At 51.4% G+C, this 18,324-nt stretch overlaps 1 pseudogene; it reads left to right on the forward strand.

The window, feature by feature from the left end:
• LOC132593724 (voltage-dependent N-type calcium channel subunit alpha-1B-like) overlaps positions 1 to 18,324 on the forward strand; it is a 118,856-nt pseudogene that overhangs the window by 88,508 nt on the left and 12,024 nt on the right.

Below are 18,324 nucleotides of genomic sequence, written 5' to 3' on the forward strand. Positions count from 1 at the left end.
ACGGCTATGAGTTAGGGTTAGGGTACGGGTTAGGGTATGGGTTAGTGTTAGGTTACATGTTAGGATTAGGGTATGGGTTAGGGTTAGGTTTAGAGTTAGGGTTAGGCTTTGGGTAGGGATTAGGGTATAGTTACGTGCTAGGATAAGGGTATGTTTTAGGGTATGTGTTAGGGTTAGCATTAGGGGTTAGGGTACAGGTTAGGGTATGGTTACATGTTAAGATTAGGGTATGTTTTAGGGTACGTGTTAAGGTTAGGGTACATGTTAGGGTTAGGGTACGTGCTAGGATTAGTGTATGGGGTAGGGTCAGGTTACGGGTTAGTGTTAGGGTTAGGGTTAGGGTACGGTATAGGGTTAGTGTTACGGTACTGGATAGGGTAAAGGTACAGGATAGGGTACAGCTACGTGTTATGGTTAGGTTACAGGTTAGGGTACGGTTTAATGATGGAGTACGAGTTAGGGTTAGGGAACAGGTAGGGTTAGGGTTAGGGTACGGGTCAGGTTACAGTTGAATGTACTACTACGGGTTAGGGCTAGTGTCCGGGTTTGAGTACGGGTTAGTGTTAGGATACGGCTTAGGATTAGGATACTGATTAGGGTTAGGGTTAGGTTTCAAGTATGGGTTAGGGTATAGGTTAGGATACGACTAAGGATTAGGGTTAGGGTAGGGGTTAGGGTACTTGTTAAGGTTAGCGTTCGGGTTAGGCTAAGGGTACCGGTTAGGTTTAGGGTACAGCTACGTGTTATTGTTCGGGTACAGGTTAGAGTACAGGTTAGGGTTAGGGTTTGGATTAGTGTTAGGGTACGGGTTAGGGTTAGGGGTACAGTTTAGTCTACGGGTATGAGTTAGCATTATGTTATGTGTTAGGGTACAGGTTAGTGTAAGAATACGGGTTAGGATAAGGGTACGTGTTAGGCTTAGAGTTAGGGTTAGGGTTCAGGTAGAGGTTAGGGTACAGGTTAGGGTACGGTTATGTATTAGGGTTAGGATATGTTTTAGGGTACATGTTGGAGTTAGAGTATGAGTTATGGTTAGGGTATGGGGAAGGTTAGGGTACGGGTTAGTGTACAGGTTAGGGTTAGGGTTAGGGTTAGTGTTAGGATACAGGATAGGTTATAGCTACTGCTTAGGGTTAGGGTACAGGTTAGGGTACTGTTTAGGGTTAGGGTACGGGTTAGGGTACAGAGTAGGTTTAGGGTATGGAGTAGGTTTAGGTTTAGTGTACAGGATAGGATACACCTACGTGTTAGGGTACAGGTTAGGGTATGGGTTAGGGTTGGAGTACGGGTTAGGTTTAGGGTATGGGTTAGGGATAGGGTACGGGGCAGGGTTAGGGTACGGGTTAGGGTACGGGTTCGGGTTAGGGTACGGGTGTGGGTTAGGGTACGATTTAGGGTTAGGGTACAGTTTAGTGTATGGCTACAAGTTAGGGTTAGGGTACAGATTAGGGTACTGGTTAGTGTTAGGATACATGTTAGGATTAGGGTACAGGTTAGGGTTAGGCTACGGTTTAGGATACAGTTTACAGAATGGTTACCTGTTAGGGTTAGGGTATGTTTTATGGTACGTGTTAGGGTTAAGGTATGTGTTAGGATTAGGGTACCTGGTAGGGTTAGTTTACAAGTTAGTGATAGGTTAGGGTTATGGCACTAATTAGAGTTAGGGTACAGGATAGGATACAGCTATGTGTTATGGTTAGGGTACAGATTAGGGTACAGGTTAAGGTTAGGGTTAGGGTTAGGCTTAGGGTTAGGGTTAGGTTTATGGTACTGCTGAGGGTTAGGGTACAGGATAGTGTAGAGGTATGTGTTACTGTTAGGGTACAGGTTAGGGGATGGGTTAGGGTTTGGGTATGGGTTATGTTTACGGTATGGGTTAGCATTAGATTAAGGTGCAAAGTTAGGGTATAGGTTAGGGTTAGGTTTAGGGTTTGGGCATGGGTAGGGTTAGGGTAGAGTTTAGTGTATGGCTACGGGTTAGGGTTAGTGTACGTGTTAGGGTATGGGTTAGTGTTAGGATATGGCTTAGGATTAGTTTACTGGTTAGGGTAAGGGTTAGGGTCAGGGTTAGGGTTTGGGTATGGGTTAGGGTACAGGTTAGGGTACGGCTACGGGTTAGGGTTCGCGTATGGGTTAGGGTTAGTGTTAGTGTTAGGGTTAGGGTTAGGGTACAGGTTAGTGTTAGTATACGGGTTAGGATTAGGGTACATGTACGGATACAGGTATGGGTTAGGATTAGGGTTCGGATAGAGGTTAGGGTACAGTTTAGGGTACGGTAACGTGTTAGGGTTAGGGTATGTTTTAGGGTTAGGGTTAGGGTTAGAGTATGTGTTAGGGTTAGGGTATGGGGAACGGTGAGGGTACAGGTTAGGGTACGGGCTAGGGTTAGGGTACCGGTTAGGGTTTTGGTACAAGATAGGGTAGAGCTATGTGTTACAGTTAGGGTACAGGTTAGGGTATGGTTTAGGGTTGTGGTATGGATTAGGATTAGGGTACGTGTTAGGGTTAGTTTAAGGGGTTAGGGTTAGGGTTAGGGTACGCTTTAGGTTTAAGGTACACGTTATGGTTAGGTTACAGTTCAGTGTATGGCTATGCGTTAGGGTAGTGTATGGGTTAGGGTATGGTTTAGTGTTAGGATACGGCTTAGATTAAGTACTAGTTAGTAAGGGATAGGGTTAGGGTTTGGGTATGGGTTAGGATACAGGTTAGGGTATGGCTACAGGTTAGGTTTAGGGTATGGGTTAGGGTTACGGCACGGGTTAGTGTTAGGGTATGGGTTAGGTTTAGGATTAGGGTATGGTTTAGGGTTAGGGTGCACTTTAGCGTACGGATACTAGTTAGGGTTAGGGTACGTGTTTGGGTACGGGTTAGTGTTAGGATATGGGTTAGGATTAGGGTATGGGTACGGGTATGGGTTAAGGTTAGAGTACCAGTTAGGGTTAGGATACAGTATTGGGTATAGCTAGGTGTTAGGGTTAGGGTACAGGTTAGGGTACGGGTTAGGATTAGGGTATGGGTTAGGGTTAGGGTACGGGTTAGGTTTAGTGTACGGGGTAGGGTTATGGTATGGGTTAGAGTTAGGTTTAGTGTACAGGATAGGATACAGCTATGTGTTAGGGTTAGGGTACAGGTTAGGGTACAGGTTCGGGTGGGAGTATGGGTTAGGTTTAGGGTATGGTTTAGGGTTAGCATACGGCGTAGGGTTAGGGTACGGGTTAGGGTATGGGTTAGGTTTAGGGTACGGGTTAGTGTTAGGGTTCAGTTTAATGTATGGCTACGATTTAGGGTTAGGGTATTGGTTAGTGTTAGGTTACGTGTTAGGATTAGGCTACGGGTTAGGGTTAGGTTTAGGATTAGGTTTAGGGTTAGAGTTAGGCTTTGGGTAGGGGTAGGGTACAGGTTAGGGTATGGTTACGTGTTAGGGTATGTTTTAGGGTATGTGTTTGGCTTAGGGTACGTGTTAGGATTAGGGTACAGGCTAGGGTCAGGTTATGGGTTAGTGTTAGGGTTAGAGTTAGGGTACAGGTTAGGGTTAGGGTTAACGTTATGTTACTGGTTAGGGTTAAGGTACAGGATAGGATACAGCTACGTGTTATGGTTAGGTTACAGGTATGGGTACAGGTTAAGGTGGGAGTACAGGTTAGGGTCAGGGTATGAGTAGGGCTAGGGTTAGGGTACGGGTTAGGGTGAGGGTACAGTTTAGTGTACGACTATGGGTTAGCGTTAACATACGGGTTTGAGTACGGGTTAGTGTTAGGATACAGCTTAGGATTAGGGTTAGGTTTAGGGTTAGTCTTCGGGTATAGGTTAGGGTACAGGTTAGGTTACAACTAAGGATTAGGGTTAGGGTATGGGTTAGGGTACATGTTAGGGTTAGCTTTCGGGTTAAGGTACTGGTTAGGGTTAGGGTACAGTATAGGGAACAGTTACGTGTTAGTGTTAGGGTACAGGTTAGAGTACAGCTTAGGGTTAGGGTTTGTATTAGTGTTAGGGTACGGGTTAGGGTTAGGGTACAGTTTACTGTACAGCTATGAGTTAGGGTTATGTTACGGGTCAGGGTACAGGTTAGTGTGAGGGTACGGATTCAGATAAGGGTATATGTTAGGGTTAGGGTTAGGTTTAGGGTTAGGATTCGGGTAGAGGTTAGGGTACAGGTTAGGATACAGTTACGTTTTAGGGTTAGGGTATGTTTTACAACACGTGTTAGAGTTAGAGTAAATGTTAGGGTTAGGGTATGGGGAAGGGTTAGGGTACGGGTTAAGGTTAGGATTAGGGTTAGTGTACTGGTTAGGGTTAGGGTACAGGATAGGGTAGAGCTAAGTGTTCCTGTTAGTGAACAGGTTAGGGTACGGGTACGGGTTAGGGTTAAGGTTAGCATTAGGTTACGAGTTAGGGTTAGGGTACAGGTTAGTGTTAGGGTTAGGGTTACAGCACGGGCTAGGGTTAGGGTATGGGATAGGGTTAGGGTACGGGTTAGGGTGAGGATTAGGGTTAGGGTACGGTTTAGGCTTAGTGTACAGTTTAGTGTACGGCTATGAGTTAGGATTAGGGTACGGGATAGTGTTAGGATATGGGTTAGGATTAGGGTATGGGTTAGGGTACGCCTTAGGGTTAAGTTTAGGCTTCAAGTATGGGTTAGGGTACAGGTTAGTGTATGGTTATGTGTTAGGGTTAGGATATGTTTTAGTGTACATGTTAGGGTTAGTATACGTGTTAGGATTATGGTACAGGGCAGGGTTAGGTTACCGGTTAGGGTTAGGGTTATGGTACCACTTAGGGTTAGGGTACAGGATAGGGTACAGCTACATGTTAAGGTTAGGGTACAGTTTACAGTATGGGTTAAAGTTGGAGTACAGGTTAGGGTTAGGGTATGAGTTAGGGTTAGGGTACCGTTTAGTGTACAACTATGGGTTAGAGTTAGTGTATGAGTTAGAGTATGGGTTAGTGTTACGATACGGCTTAGGATTAGGGTACAGGTTAGGGTTAGGGTTAGGGTAGGGTTATGCTTTGGGTATGAGATAGGGTACAGGTTAGGGTATGGCTAAGTATTAGGGTTAGGGTATGGGTTAGGATACGTGTTAGCGTTAGCGTTCGGGTTAGGGTTAGTTTACCAGGTAGGGTACCGTTAGAGGTACGGGTACGGGTATGGGTTAGGGTACCAGTTAGGGTTAGGGTACAGGATAGGGTACAGCTACATGTTACATTTAGGGTACAGGTTCGGGTATGGATTAGGGTTAGTGTTTAGATTAGGGTTAGGGTACGGGTTAGGTTTAGGGTACGTGTTAGGGTTAGTGTTAGGGTACATGTTAAGGTTAGGGTACAGTTTACTGTACAGCTGCAAGTTAGGGTTAGGTTATGGAATAGGGTAGAGGTTAGTCTTAGGATACGAGTTAGGATTAGGGTATGGGACAGGGTTAGGGTTAGAGTTAGGGAATGGGTACATTTTAGGGTACAGGCTAGGGTGCAACAATGGGTTAGGGTTAGGGTACGTGTTAAGGTATGGGTTGGTGTTAGTGTACGGGTTAGGGTTAGGGTTAGGGTTAGGTTTGGGTTAGGGTTAGGGTTAAAGAATGGGTACAGTTTAGGGTACATGTTAGGGTACAATAATGGGTTAGGGTTAGGGTATGTGTTAGGGTATGGGTTAGTGTTAGTGTATGTGTTAGGATTAGGATATGGGTTAGGGTAAGGGTTAGCATAAGGGTTAGGGAACGGGTATGGTTTAGGGTACAGGTTAGGGTATGACAATGGGTTAGGTTTAGGGTACATGTTAGGGTGCGGGTTAGTGTTAGTGTGTGGGTTAGGATTAGGGTACGGGTTAGGGTAAGGCTTAGGGTAAAGTTTAGGGTTAGGGTTAGGGTTAGGGCTTGGGTTAGGGAACGGGTATAGTTTAGGGTACAGGTTAGAGTATGGCAACGGGTTAGTGTTAGTGTAGGGGTTAGAGTTAGGGTATGGGTTAAGGTTCAGGTTAGGTTACGCGTTAGGGTTAGTGTACAGTTTAGTGTACGGCTGCAGGTTAGTGTTAGTGTATGGTTTAGGATACGGGTTAGTGTTAGGATATGGTTTAGAATTAGGGTACTGGTTCGTGTAAGGGTTAGGGTTAGGGTTTGGATATGGGTTAGGGTACAGGTTAGGGTACAGCTATGGGTTAGGTTTAGGGTATGGGTTAGTGTTAGGGATAGGGTTAGGATACCTTTTAAGGTTTGCGTACGTGGTAGGGTTAGGGTATGGGTTAGGGTTAGGTTTAGGGTTATGGTACGGTTTAGGGTTAGGGTACATTTTAGCGTACGGATACTAGTTAGGGTTAGGTTATGGGTTAGTGTTAAGATACGGGTTTGGATTATGGTACAGGTTAGGGTTAGGTTATAGTTCAGTGTACGGATACAAATTAGGGTTTGGGTACGTGTTAGGGTGTGGGTTAGTGTCAGGATATGGGTTAGAATTAGAGTATGGGTATGGGTACAGGTTAGGGTTAGGGTTACGGTATCTGTTAGGGTTAGGATACAGGTTAGGGTATAGCTACGTGTTACTGTTAGAATACAGGGTAGGGTACGGGTTAGGGTTAGGTTACGGGTTAGGGCTAGTGTGCGGGCTAGGGTTAGGGTACGGGTTAGGGTTAGTGTACAGAATAGGGTACAGCTAGGTGTTAGGGTTAGGGTACATGTTAGGTTATGGGTTAGGGTTGGAGTACGTGTTCTGTTTAGGGTATGGGTTAGGGATAGGGAATAGGGTAGTGTTAGGGGATGGGTTAGGTTTAATGTACGGGTTAAGTTTAGGGTGCAGTTTAGTGTACAGCTAAGAATTAGCATTAGGGTAGCTGTTAGCGTACAAGTTAGTGTTAGGATACGGTTCAGGATTAGGGTACGGGTTAGGGTATGGTTTAGGGTTAGGGTTAGACTTCAGGCAGGGAATAGGGTATAGGTTAGGGTATCGTTCCGTGTTAGGGTTAAGATATGTTTTAGGGTGCATGTTAGGGTTAGGCTATGTGTTAGGATTAGGTTACGGGGAAGGGTTACGGTACGGCTTAGAGTTTGGGTTAGGGTTATGGTACTGGTTAGTGTTAGGGTACAGGATAGGGTATAGCTACGTGTGATGGTTAGGGTACAGGTTAGGGTACGGTTTAAGGTTGGAGAACGTGTTAGATTTAGGGTATGGGTTAGGGTTAGGGTACGAGTTAGGGTTAGGGTACCATTTAATGTATGTTTAGTTAGGGTTAGTGTATGGGTTAAAGTACAGGTTAGTGTTAGGATACGGTTTAGGATTAGGGTAATGGTTAGGGTTAAGGTTAGGGTTAGTGTTAGGATTCGGGTATGAGTTAGGGTACAGGTTAGGGTATAGCTAAGGATTAGGGTTAGGGTATGGTTTAGGGTACGTGTTAGGGTTAGCATTGGGTTAGGGTTAGGGTACGGGGAACAGTACGGGTATGGGGTAGGTTTAGGGTTAGGGTTAGGGTTAGGTTTCGGGTAGAGTTTAGGGTACAGGTTAGGGTATGGTTTCGTGTTAGGGTTAGGGTATGTTTTAGGGTATGTGTTAGGGTTAGAGTACATGTTAGGGTTAGGTTACGGGGAAGAGTTAGGGTAGAGGTACAGGGTTGGCTTATGGTTAGGGTACCCATTAGGGTTAGTCTATAGGATAGTGTAAAGCTACGTGTTACTGTTAGGGTACAGGTTAGGATACGGGTTAGGGTTAGGGTATGGGCTAGGTTTACAGTACGGTTTAGCATTAGGGTATGGGGTAGGGTTAGGGTACATGTTAGGGTTAGGGTTAGGGCACAGGTTAGGGTTAGTGTGCAGTTTAGCGTATGGCTATGGGTTAGGGTTAATATATGTGTTAGGGTACAGGTTAGTATTAGGACATGGCTTAGGATTAGGGTACTGGTTAGGGTAAGGGTTAGGGCTAGGGTTTTTGTACGGGTTAGGGTACAGGTTAGGGTATGGCTATGGGTTAGGGTTAGCTTTAGGGTTAGGGTACGGTTTAGGGTTAGGGTACAGCTGAGCATACAGATACTAGTTAGGGTTAGGGTACGGTTTAGGGTATGGTTTAGTGTTAGGATACGTGTTAGGATTAGGGTACATTTTAGGGTTAGGGTCCAGTTCAGTGTATGGATACGAATTAGGGTTAGGGTACGTGTTTGGGTAAGGTTTAGTGTTAGGATATGGGTTAGGATTAGGGTACAGTTACGGGTACAGTTACGGGTATGGGTTAGTGTACCGGTTAGGGTTAGGATACAGGATAGGTTATAGCTATATGTTAGGGTTAGGGTACAGGTTAGTGTACGAGTTAGGGTTAGTGTTAGGGTATGGGGTAGTGTTAGGACACAGGTTAGTGTTAGGCTTAGTGTACAGGATAGGGTACAGCTATGTGTTAGGGTTAGGGTACAGGTTAGGGTATGTGTTAAGGTTGGAGTATGTGTTAGGGATAGTGTATAGGTTAGGGATAGGGTATGCGGTAGGGTTAGGGTACGGGTTAGGGTTAGGGTACGTGTCAGGGTACATGTAAGGGTACGGCTATGGGTTAGGGTTAGTGTTCGGGTAGAGGTTAGGGTACAGGTTAGGGTACGGTTACGTGTTAGGTTTAGGGTATGTTTTAGGGTACATGTTAGAGTTACAGTACATGTTAAGGTTAGGGTACAGGGAAGGGTTAGGGTATGGGTTAGGGTATGGGTATGGGTTAGGGTTAGGATACAGGTTAGGGTTAGATTATGGGATAGGGTTAGGGCACGGGTTAGTGTTAGGATACGGGTTATGATTAGGGTACGGGTTAGGGTTAGGATTAGGGTTAGGGTTAGCGTTTGGGTAGAGGTTAAGCTAGAGGTTAGGGTACGGTTACATATTAGGTTTAGGGTATGTTTTAGGGTACGTGTTAGGGTTAGAGTACGTGTTAGGTTTAGAGCACAGGGAAGGGTTAGGGTACTGCTTACGGTTAGGGTTATCGTTAGGGTATTGGATAGGGTTAGGGTACAGGTTAAGGTAGAGCTATGTGTTACAGTTAGGGTACAGGTTAGGGTACGGGTTAGGGTTGGGGTATGGTTTAGGGTTAGGCTACGTGTTAGGGTTAGGGTACAGGGTAGGGTTAGGATACAGGTTAGGGTTAGGGTTAGGTTTAGGATACAGGTTAGGGTACAGTTTATTGTACATCTACGAGTTAGGGTTAGGGTATGTGTTAGTGTTAGGATATGGGTTAGGGTTATGGTATGGGTTAGGTTTAGGGTACGGGTTAGGGTTAGCGTTAGATTTTAGGTTAGGATTAGGGTATAGTTTAGTGTACGGCTATGGGTTAGGTTTAGGGTATGGATTAGGGTTAAGTTTAGGGTACGTGTTAGGGCTAGGGTACAGTTTAGGGTGCGGAGGAAGGGTGTCCTGAAGGGAGTGGCTTGGGGTCAGGAGGCAGTGGAGACTGTGTTTCGTGGGAGAGGCTTGCACACCTGTGACGTTTCGTCCTCGGGGTCAGCACGGCATCACGGATCCACCATCTGTCCATTTGTATGTTCCTTCTTCGCTCACTCATTCCCTGCTCATTCATTCATTCACCCTCTTGATCCGTGACTTGAGGAGTTATTAAGGGTGTACTCTCTGCAGCAAAACACACGACTCAGAGGGCCTGAGAGATCTGGCCATTAGTAAGACTCAGGCCTGCTCAGCGCGTCACTCACGGTGCACCCGGGAGTGAACTGTGCACCAGGGCGGGGGCTCCAGGGGGACAAGAAGACCATGGAACTGGGGTGCCGCCGCTTCCCGCCTGCTCTCCCTCAGGCTCCCTGGCCTTCCCTCATCCCTGTGGCACAGCTCTGTGTTTGGTCACCCTTTGTGTGGTAGAGGCCTGGAGGAGATGTTCAGCGTCCTCATGGGAGGATCCTGCTGCCACAGAGCACCTGGGACTCTGAATCCATGTTCACCAAGGGGAATACTCTGGAACTTTCTAACTCTCCAGGCCCCAAAACCTGGGAGCTTGGCTGGGCTCCTGTACCCACTTCTTATGCAGTCTCCCTGGATCCCCCATCCCATCACAGTGAAGATCCAGAAGGCCTTATGTGAGGCCCTTTCCAGTGTGGGCAGCACCAGGGCCCTGGGGTCTTCCAGGCTCAGAGCATCTCTGAGTGTGTTCCAGTGTAGTGAGAAATTGACAGTTTTCACACCGTGTAGAACAAGCCTGGCTGTTATTTATGGTTTGTGTTGTATGTGATTTTTCATGGTCTTGGAGAGTCCTGTCATTTTTTTGATGCATCAGCACATTTGCCCACAGCACATGCTTGAGTCCACAGGCTCAGGGGTATTCCTGGGTTCTCTGGTCAGGAAGGCCCAGTCAGACTGGAGGGGAGACTGACCACACCCAAGGCCTGGTCCTTGTCAGGCAGAGGGCAGGAGAGAGTGCAGTTGAGGCAGGATTGAGGCTCATTCCAGGAGGGTCATCCTGACTGTGGTCTAAAGAGATGCTGCTGCTTCTGAGCATATTTTTTTCTAGAGAAGAAAAACAGAGATGTTGTAGAGAGCATGACTTGGACTAACAGGCAAAGGCAAGTCAGTGCAGGCCTGCGAGAGGGGGATAATGTCTCCCAGATCTTTATGGACTGTAGACCTAGCACCTCCCCAATCAGCCCCAGGTGGAGCAGAATTAAGACATACAAGAAGTGGACTTGGGTCAGACTGCAGCTTTGTGATTGTGCACAGAGACGGCTGACTGTTTCCCAAATCCAGGGTTCTAGAACTGGGGCCTCTGGAAGGCATAGGCATTCAGGAATATGGTGAAGTGCTTATGGAAGAGTAGATAGCAAAATGTAAGCCTCAGCCCAGAGCAAGATACCATGCAAGATAACACAAGACCCCCAGTCCAGAAGTAGCACAGACATGACCTGCAACTGACACTCAGACTTGCTTCTCCCACGAGCGGCTGAGGCAGCAGAAGGCTCGGCTGAGGCAGCTGAGCAGGCTGGGTCTGTACCCCACGACTGGCAAGGCAGAGCGTGCTTGAGCCTTCAACTAGCCTCTGTGACAGATGCAGGGCCGTGACCATCTTTATTTCCCAGGGACCATCTGCTGTCTCCTCATTCTTGGGGAGGCTGAAACAAAAACAAACTTTATGAAATTACCTGAGCTTTTGTGTGTATGTGTGTGTATTACGTGAGTGTGCACAAGCATGTGCATGTTTGTGCTGTCTGCGCACAGGTCTGTGTACACCTGAGTGCATGTGAGTGTGTTTACGTGCAGGCAGGCACATATGTGTGTATGCACGTGTTTTTGCATGTGCAGCACGTGTGATTGTGTGCATGTGACTGCAGTGCATCTTTGCATGTGTGTGTGTACATGTGTGTGAATGCAGGTATGCTTGGGCATGTACGTGCACATGTGTGTGTACGCATTCATGCTGTGGGGGGATGAGGAAGGCATGGAGTTGTTGCTTTCTGGTGCCACCTTCCCCCACCCTCCCTTTTGCTGTTGCCTCAGTGCTGTGTGGTGAAGTGTAGAGACTCAAAAGGAGGATCACTACCCCCTACTGTGAGCGATCTGTCTGCTCATCCTCATGGTCACCCATCTGTCCAGTAAACATCTCTGAGCCTGTGTCATGTGCTGGGGCCTGCGGTCCACAGTGAAGCAGGCGTGTGCTCTCAGCTCTGCTCAGCCCAGCCGGGCATGGGGCAGAGGAGCTGCAGGCCAGGTGTGTCTGCGGAGGGAGAGGTTACCTCTGGCTGGTGAGTCAGCGGAGATGGCAGCTGAGCTGAACTGAAGGAGCGGGGTGGACGGAGCTCGCTCTAGAGGAGGGTGGGGGCAGGAGGCAGGGGAAGGGGCTGGGTGCCTGGCTTGCAGGGAGGACGCATCACAGAGGGGCTGCAAGGGTGGCCAAACAGCTAGCTTTGACTTCGTTTTATACACAGAGAGAACAGCTTTGGAACCAGAGTGACAGGATCAGGCCCACACTTTTCCTCTGGTGGCGGCTGAGGGGTTTGATGGCAGAAGAGAGAAGATGGGCTGAGGAACAGTGGTGATGGTAGGGGCTGTGCCTCTGCCAGGCTTCCAGCCTCTTTGTGGTGGTCCCTTGGGTCCACAAGGTTAGCAAGCACCTTGCGTGAGGCCGGAATGGGGCTTCCTCTTCATTCCCTCTTTCCCAGAAGTAAACGCCACACAGTTTGGAGTTGATGAGACTGAGGGGGCCATCTTGCGGGAAAGGCAAGCGTCAGCATTGGCTGGGGTGCCTGCCCGGGGACAAGGGGGACGCTGAGCCAGACTTGCAGACCCCAGGGAAGGACACAGTGTGCTCAGAGAGGCAGGGAGAGTCAGGAGAGCCAGGTGTGCAGAGAAGGCTCAGCCGAGGGGGCCCTGGGGGCTCAGGCACTCAGGGAGTGAGGGGAGGGGCGGCCAGACAGCCGTGAACGAGGCCCAGGGGTGCTGTGTGCAGGACGGACACACAGGGCCCGAGGCTATTCTGTAGGGAAGGTCTCCCAGCTGCAGTGGGCTCTGGAAATTGTCTGCGGGTTGCCGCGCCTCCTGGGTCTCTCCGGCCCAGGCCTCAGCCGGGAGCTGCCTGTCCAGCCTGCCCCGGCTCCACCTCCAGACTGCGCAAGGCTGGGCGGGTGGGACGGGCTCCTCGTGCCTCGGTTGCCATGACCTGTGACGTTTCCTTTCCAGTTGCCAGATTCATTAGAAGGTTATGTAGTTTGTTGCGTTGTATTGCGCCGCCCGTTGGCTTAGGGAAGAACTGCCCTTGTAGGTTGGCCTGCCAGGTGTGCTACTTCAGAGCCTCCATCTGACATACTCTTCCCGGCCCAAAATGCAAACACAGCACACACTCCCTGTCTGGTCTGGGAATGATGACACCTCACCTCTCGCCCCTCCTGCCCTGTCCTGCCCGCACTCCAACCTCCTGGACACTTCGGTTCCCCATCTAACTCCCGACCCCTCCAGCTGGCTGGGGACAGGCAGCCTCATGAGACAGTGCACACAAAGTTTTCTGGCCGGGCCTTGAGGACGGGGACCAGGTCCCACCTGTGCCAAGGAAGCAGGCGTCTCACCCAGATTTGCCTCCGGGCTCTTGAAGGTGGACTGAAGGTCAGACAGTCCAGAGGCCAAGGGCCCCAGAGGAGGAGGGTGTGGGCCCGGGTAGACCAGGAGCAGCTGCCCCTCTGGTCAGGAGAGTCCAACAGCCCAGGGTTTTCTTGTTCCTGGGGGGAGGAGAGGGCAGAGGCAGTGGGGACCCAAAGACAGGTCCTGCTTCACCTCTGGATGGATCCACTTAGCTGAGCCCAGGAGCCCTGGGTGGAGGGCCAGACCCTGGGGTGTATCCACCTGCCAGGAGAAGGCTGTCCCCCTTCTCTCTTCAGTGGCCTGAACCCGCCTGTGTCTCTGGGAGCCCAAGCAGGTCTCGTAGGCAGCCACCCCGGGGGTGGAGGTGAGGCTTCAGGACTGGTGGCCCATCTGCCTCGGAGGAGACACAGTCAACAACCCCTGGACACCTCCCTGAGTCTGGAGCCTTATCCCTTATGTTGGTCCCAGCCCTTCCTGGCGTGCTGTCAGGAGGGTACAAGAGTGGCACCAAGCCACATCTCACCCCAGCTGCCCCCCGCCCCCTCTTCAGTCTCCCATTTCCCACCCAGCCCTGACCCAGCAGCAGCCCTGCCCCGGGCCAGCCTCAGGTGTCTCTGGGCCTGGAGCTTGCCTTGCCCCTGTGGACTTCGTCTCTAGAGCCTCGGGGCTCCCTGCAGAACAGCGTGGCTCTCGCTCTAGTTTTCTGGCCTGCTTTAGACTTTTCTCCACTTTTTAAGCCTCTTGGCTAACTTGGAAGAAAATTGAGCATGAATTGGCTCATCAGGCAAGCTGATGTTTCTGCTGTGGATCTCCAGCCGGCCTTGTTGGTCAGTTAACTCTATCAGCTGCCCTGGCATGGTGAAACAGCTCTTTTCCAATTTGGCATTACCCATGGCTTCTGAAAGTGTAAAATCAGAGTTGACAACCCAAAGCCGCCCCGATGCAGCCTGTCATTCCCTCCATGTTCATTAGCTCAGATGCCCCCCGCCCGCTCCCTGCGTGGGACCAGAGTGTGGAGGTGAGGCTGGGGGCAAGGAGGGGATCGAGCCCAGCAGAGAAATCCCTCATTTTACCTGTTTTGACTTTTGGCGTTTAATCCGACACTGGTTAACTGGGTCTGTTTTCTTGTCTGCTTCCTCCCCCTTCCCTCCTGCTGCGCCCCTCCCGTGGACCCCACTCTGCCTCTGTCCTGTGGGCTGGGCCTCCAGTGGGCGCATCAGTTACAATGATATGTTTGAGATGCTGAAACACATGTCCCCGCCCCTGGGGCTGGGGAAGAAATGCCCTGCTCTAGTTGCATACGAGGTAGACCCCACGCCCACACCCTGCAGGCTGTCTGTGCTGCGGCCGGGCTCCTGTGTCTCTTCTGGGACTTGTCCATCTGTTTGTCTGCTGCTGTGCTGTCTCACTGTTTCTTTCTTTTCTCTGCCCCTACCATCTCTGCTTCCTTCCCAAACAAAGGGAAGCAGACACCACGAGGTGCCTCTGCACTGGCCCCTTGTCCCCCAGGGCTGCTCCTCTGAGCCCCCGGGGAGGCTCAGGAACATGGAGCAGGAGCCCACCATCTGCCTCTTCTCCTTCCCTTCTCTTCCCTAGAAAGGAGGGGACAGACCAGCTTTTTTGACAGAGCCTGTTTTTGTTCTGAGCTCAGGACCACACTCTGCTCCTCTGTCCCCTAAGCCCCTGATGTGGGTGGAGTTGTCTAGCCCTGAGGGTCTGACCCTGGGGGAGCAGCGGCCTGCAAGGCCTCTGCAGGGTGCACCTGAGGAGCCCGCCCCCAGCCCCACATGTGCAGAACTTCCCGGGCTGGGGAGGGAGTGTTTTCTCTAGGGCTTCATGGGTTCATGGAGCCTTAAGAAGGAAGGGTGCTGGAGAGAGGCATCCTGACTTCATTCCTGGGGCTCCAGAGGGCCCTGCAGGATGAGAACAGCCTCTGGGGACTGGGTGGTCCCATGTCCCTTCCACCCTGCTGCTGAGGGCCCAGCAGGCTGAGCTGCAAGGAGGGGGGTAAACTGAGGACACCGCCAGGCCTCTCTCCCGAGTGGGCGAGCAGGCCACATGGCCCCATCCGCAAGCCTGCTCCCACCTGCACCTGCATCCTCCGTCACCCGCTTGGTGAGTAAGCACCTTCCATCCCTCCAGCGCTCCACCCTCTCAAGAGCCCTCCTGCAGCCCTCAGTGCTCCCGAAACTCAGCCAGCATGTGTCTGGGGCCTGACTGCTGTCTGCCTCTCTGAGCAGGCTTCCCACCAGAGCTTTCATCTTTCTGATTCTGTTCACGCTGTCTGTCTCTGTGCTCCGATTCTGGGCTTGCATCTATCCCCTGGCTCAGCACAGCCTCTAGGAGCTAAGTGGCTCCTCCAGGCGATATGCAGACGTCTTCCTTGGTCCTCCCCTGCCCGACATGTGAGTCGAGCCTGCCTGGAGGCCCTGCATGAAAGGCTGTAGCTTCGTCCCCAAGGAGAGCTGTGTCCACACTGACACCTGGGGCCAGGGTGGGCAGCCAGGGCTGTGACGGGGTAGCCTTTGGAGTTCCTCCCCAGGTGTGCTGGCCAACTCCAAGGTTCTGGCAGTGAAGAGACCAGGTGAGGCCTCATGGTGGGTGGAAGTGGATGGGCTTGGTGAGCTGGGGAGGGTCCAGGAGATGCACAGAGCGCCATGTCCAAGAGGGTCTAGGCCCAGGCAGAGACTCCTGTCTGTTTGCCCTGGTCTTGCCCCTCTGCTGCTCCCTGAGATTCCTGGCTCTCTGGGGCCTGGGCAGGCAGAAGGGGTCTGGTAAAGGTGCCCCGGACGGAGCTCTCCTCTCTTGGAAAACACCTGCTTGCCCCTCCTTCCCGCTGGCCCCTGACTCCCTGACTCTCCCCTGGCGTGGAACCCCTCTGCCTCTCCCACTGCCATCGGTGCTGGTCTGCAGGGACACCATGCTCTGGGAAGCTGTGTGTGTCACACAGGTGACCAGCAAGGTCCTAGGACCATGATTGGAGGTACTAAGTGGGGCTTTGCCAGCATTAGGGGACAGAGTCTGGGCTCGTGTCTCTAGCCACCTGCCCTCCATCAGGCTGAAGACTGGATTTGGTGCCAGGATGCTGGGGGCAGGCCTGGGGGCAGAGTGGCCCTACCCAGAGAAGGGACAGAGAGGCTGCCCTGTCACAGGGTGCAGGCTTGGCAGAGGGCAGGCAGACCCCAGGGAGGGGCCCTGTGCCCCCACCTTTAGCTCCCATCCTGGATGGGAGAGGACAGGGGGCTCACGGTGCCCTGAGGGCTCTACTTGGCAGGTGAGGTGGCCCCCCGATGCTCAGGATGTTCCAGACACACCTGAGACCCTTTTCCTCCTGGAGATCGCATAAGTTCTCAGAGCCTCAGGGACACACCTGTCTCCAGCTGCTCTGTCCTGGAAAATGGAAGAGAGGAAAGGGGGCTGTTCTCTTGATGGGGAAACAGGGAGCAAGCTTGCAGGGCTCCCAGTCTGGTCCGAGCACTTGTGTTCCTGTGGGATGGCCCTGGGTCCCCAGGCAGCTGGCTGAGCCTGAGGCCCTGTTCAGTCACATCTGTTTGGGTCCTTCCCCTTGGAAGGAGCTGCTCTCTAAGGCTTCCCTTGCTGCCTTGGGCTGGTGGCATCAAGCATCTGTTCCTGGCCCCCTAGCTGGGTGGTGAGAGGCAGAGGCCTTCCCGGGGCTGCGGGTCTCCTCACTGGGAGCTGACCTCTGAGCCTGTGGTCTTGGCTGCCCCACCCCTCGTCCAATGCTCCTGTCTGTGGGCTGCCTCTGGCATCCTGCAGCCAGCTCAGACCCCTCTTCAGCCTAGGCCACACACTTGTTCTGTCATGGGCAGTGGGCAAGGGCCCCTCTGGCTGAGACATGCCTGTTTTTTCAGAGGGATCCAGGCTTATGGCCTGGCCCCATTGTACAAGATGTACCTGGACTTCTACTTTTCTGCAGCCAAGGGAACCCTCAGTTCAGATGAGGGTGGGGGTCCAGGGGTAGTGTGAATGCTGGCAAAACTCCCATCCATCCAACCTCTCTTGGTCCTGGGCACCTGCAGGAACCACCTCTGGGAGGCCAGCCCAGCCTCCAGGGCCCTCGAGCACTGTGTAGCCCTGTGGTGGGGGGACCCTGGGAGGCCTGCCCCTGACCTGCCCCCCTTGTCCCCAGCGCCTGGTTCATATGAACATGCCCATCTCCAACGAGGACATGACCGTCCACTTCACGTTCACGCTGATGGTCCTCATCCGGACCGCACTGGAGATCAAGCTGGCTCCAGGTGAGCAAGCCAGCCTTGAGGGAGGGCACAAAGCCAGGGCTGTGTGACCGCCCCAAGAGCCACCCCAGGCAGCTGTGCAGGGGTGGGAGGAGGGGCCTGTCTGGACTGGATGGAGAACAACTGCCCCTGGTACCTCTGTCAGACTGACCTTGTCCCCCGAAACCATCCTGCACGTTAGTGCTGCAGTGATCCCATTTTCACGTGAGGAAGCTGAGGTGGAGTGAAATTGAATGACTCCAGATTTCCCAGAGTTCTGCAGTGTTGGAGCCAGCGTCATATGAGCCAGTACCCCTTATGGGGTGAATAGTCTGCCCCTTCCCCATAGTGAGCCCAGTTCCCCCATCAGGCCCTCACCAGAGTTACTGGTAGAACGACACAGCCTGAGCCAAATCAAGAAGGAAATGAATCTCCCACTTCTCCCCTCCCCACCGCATGTGATGACAGCTTCCCCTTCGCAGAGAAAATGAGTCACCAGAGGGGCCTTCCCCCCACATGGCCTTCCTCCCTGCATCCATGCCCTTGAGCTCCGCCCTCTCTTGTGTAACAGATGAGGAGAGCCCAGTCCTCTCGCTTGCACACTCTGCCCTGTTTTCATCACCTACCCAAGGATGTCATGACAGAAATTCTGTATTCTATTTCTTGCCCTGTCAACTTTCTCTCTCTGCTGGATTATTTCTATCAATATGTAAATGTGCTGTTATTTTCCCTATTTTTAAAAAGTTTCTCTCTTCCCCCTCCATCGACTTCTCTCTTTTTCTTCTCTCCTTCTTAGCCACAGGAGACACAGGTCTGCATTGTCTCTGATTTCTCCTTTCCTAGTCTGCAGTCCACGTTTCACAGTGCAAAGCTTTGCTGGAACTGCTCTTGTCAAGCTCCGCAGGGACCTCCCCTTCTCAGCCCTTGCCTTAAGGACCTGTCCACAGCCTTTCTGCAGTTGTGACTCCCTTCTGTGTGACACCTCTTTTTCTGGCTTCTCCCAACCTCTGAAGGTCACTGTGTGCCTCAGGCATACATTCTCACCTTTTCCCATGGCTTTCAATGTTGTGAATTCC

Source organism: Globicephala melas, chromosome 17 (assembly GCF_963455315.2).
Source record: "Globicephala melas chromosome 17, mGloMel1.2, whole genome shotgun sequence".
NCBI classification, from domain to species: domain Eukaryota; kingdom Metazoa; phylum Chordata; class Mammalia; order Artiodactyla; family Delphinidae; genus Globicephala; species Globicephala melas.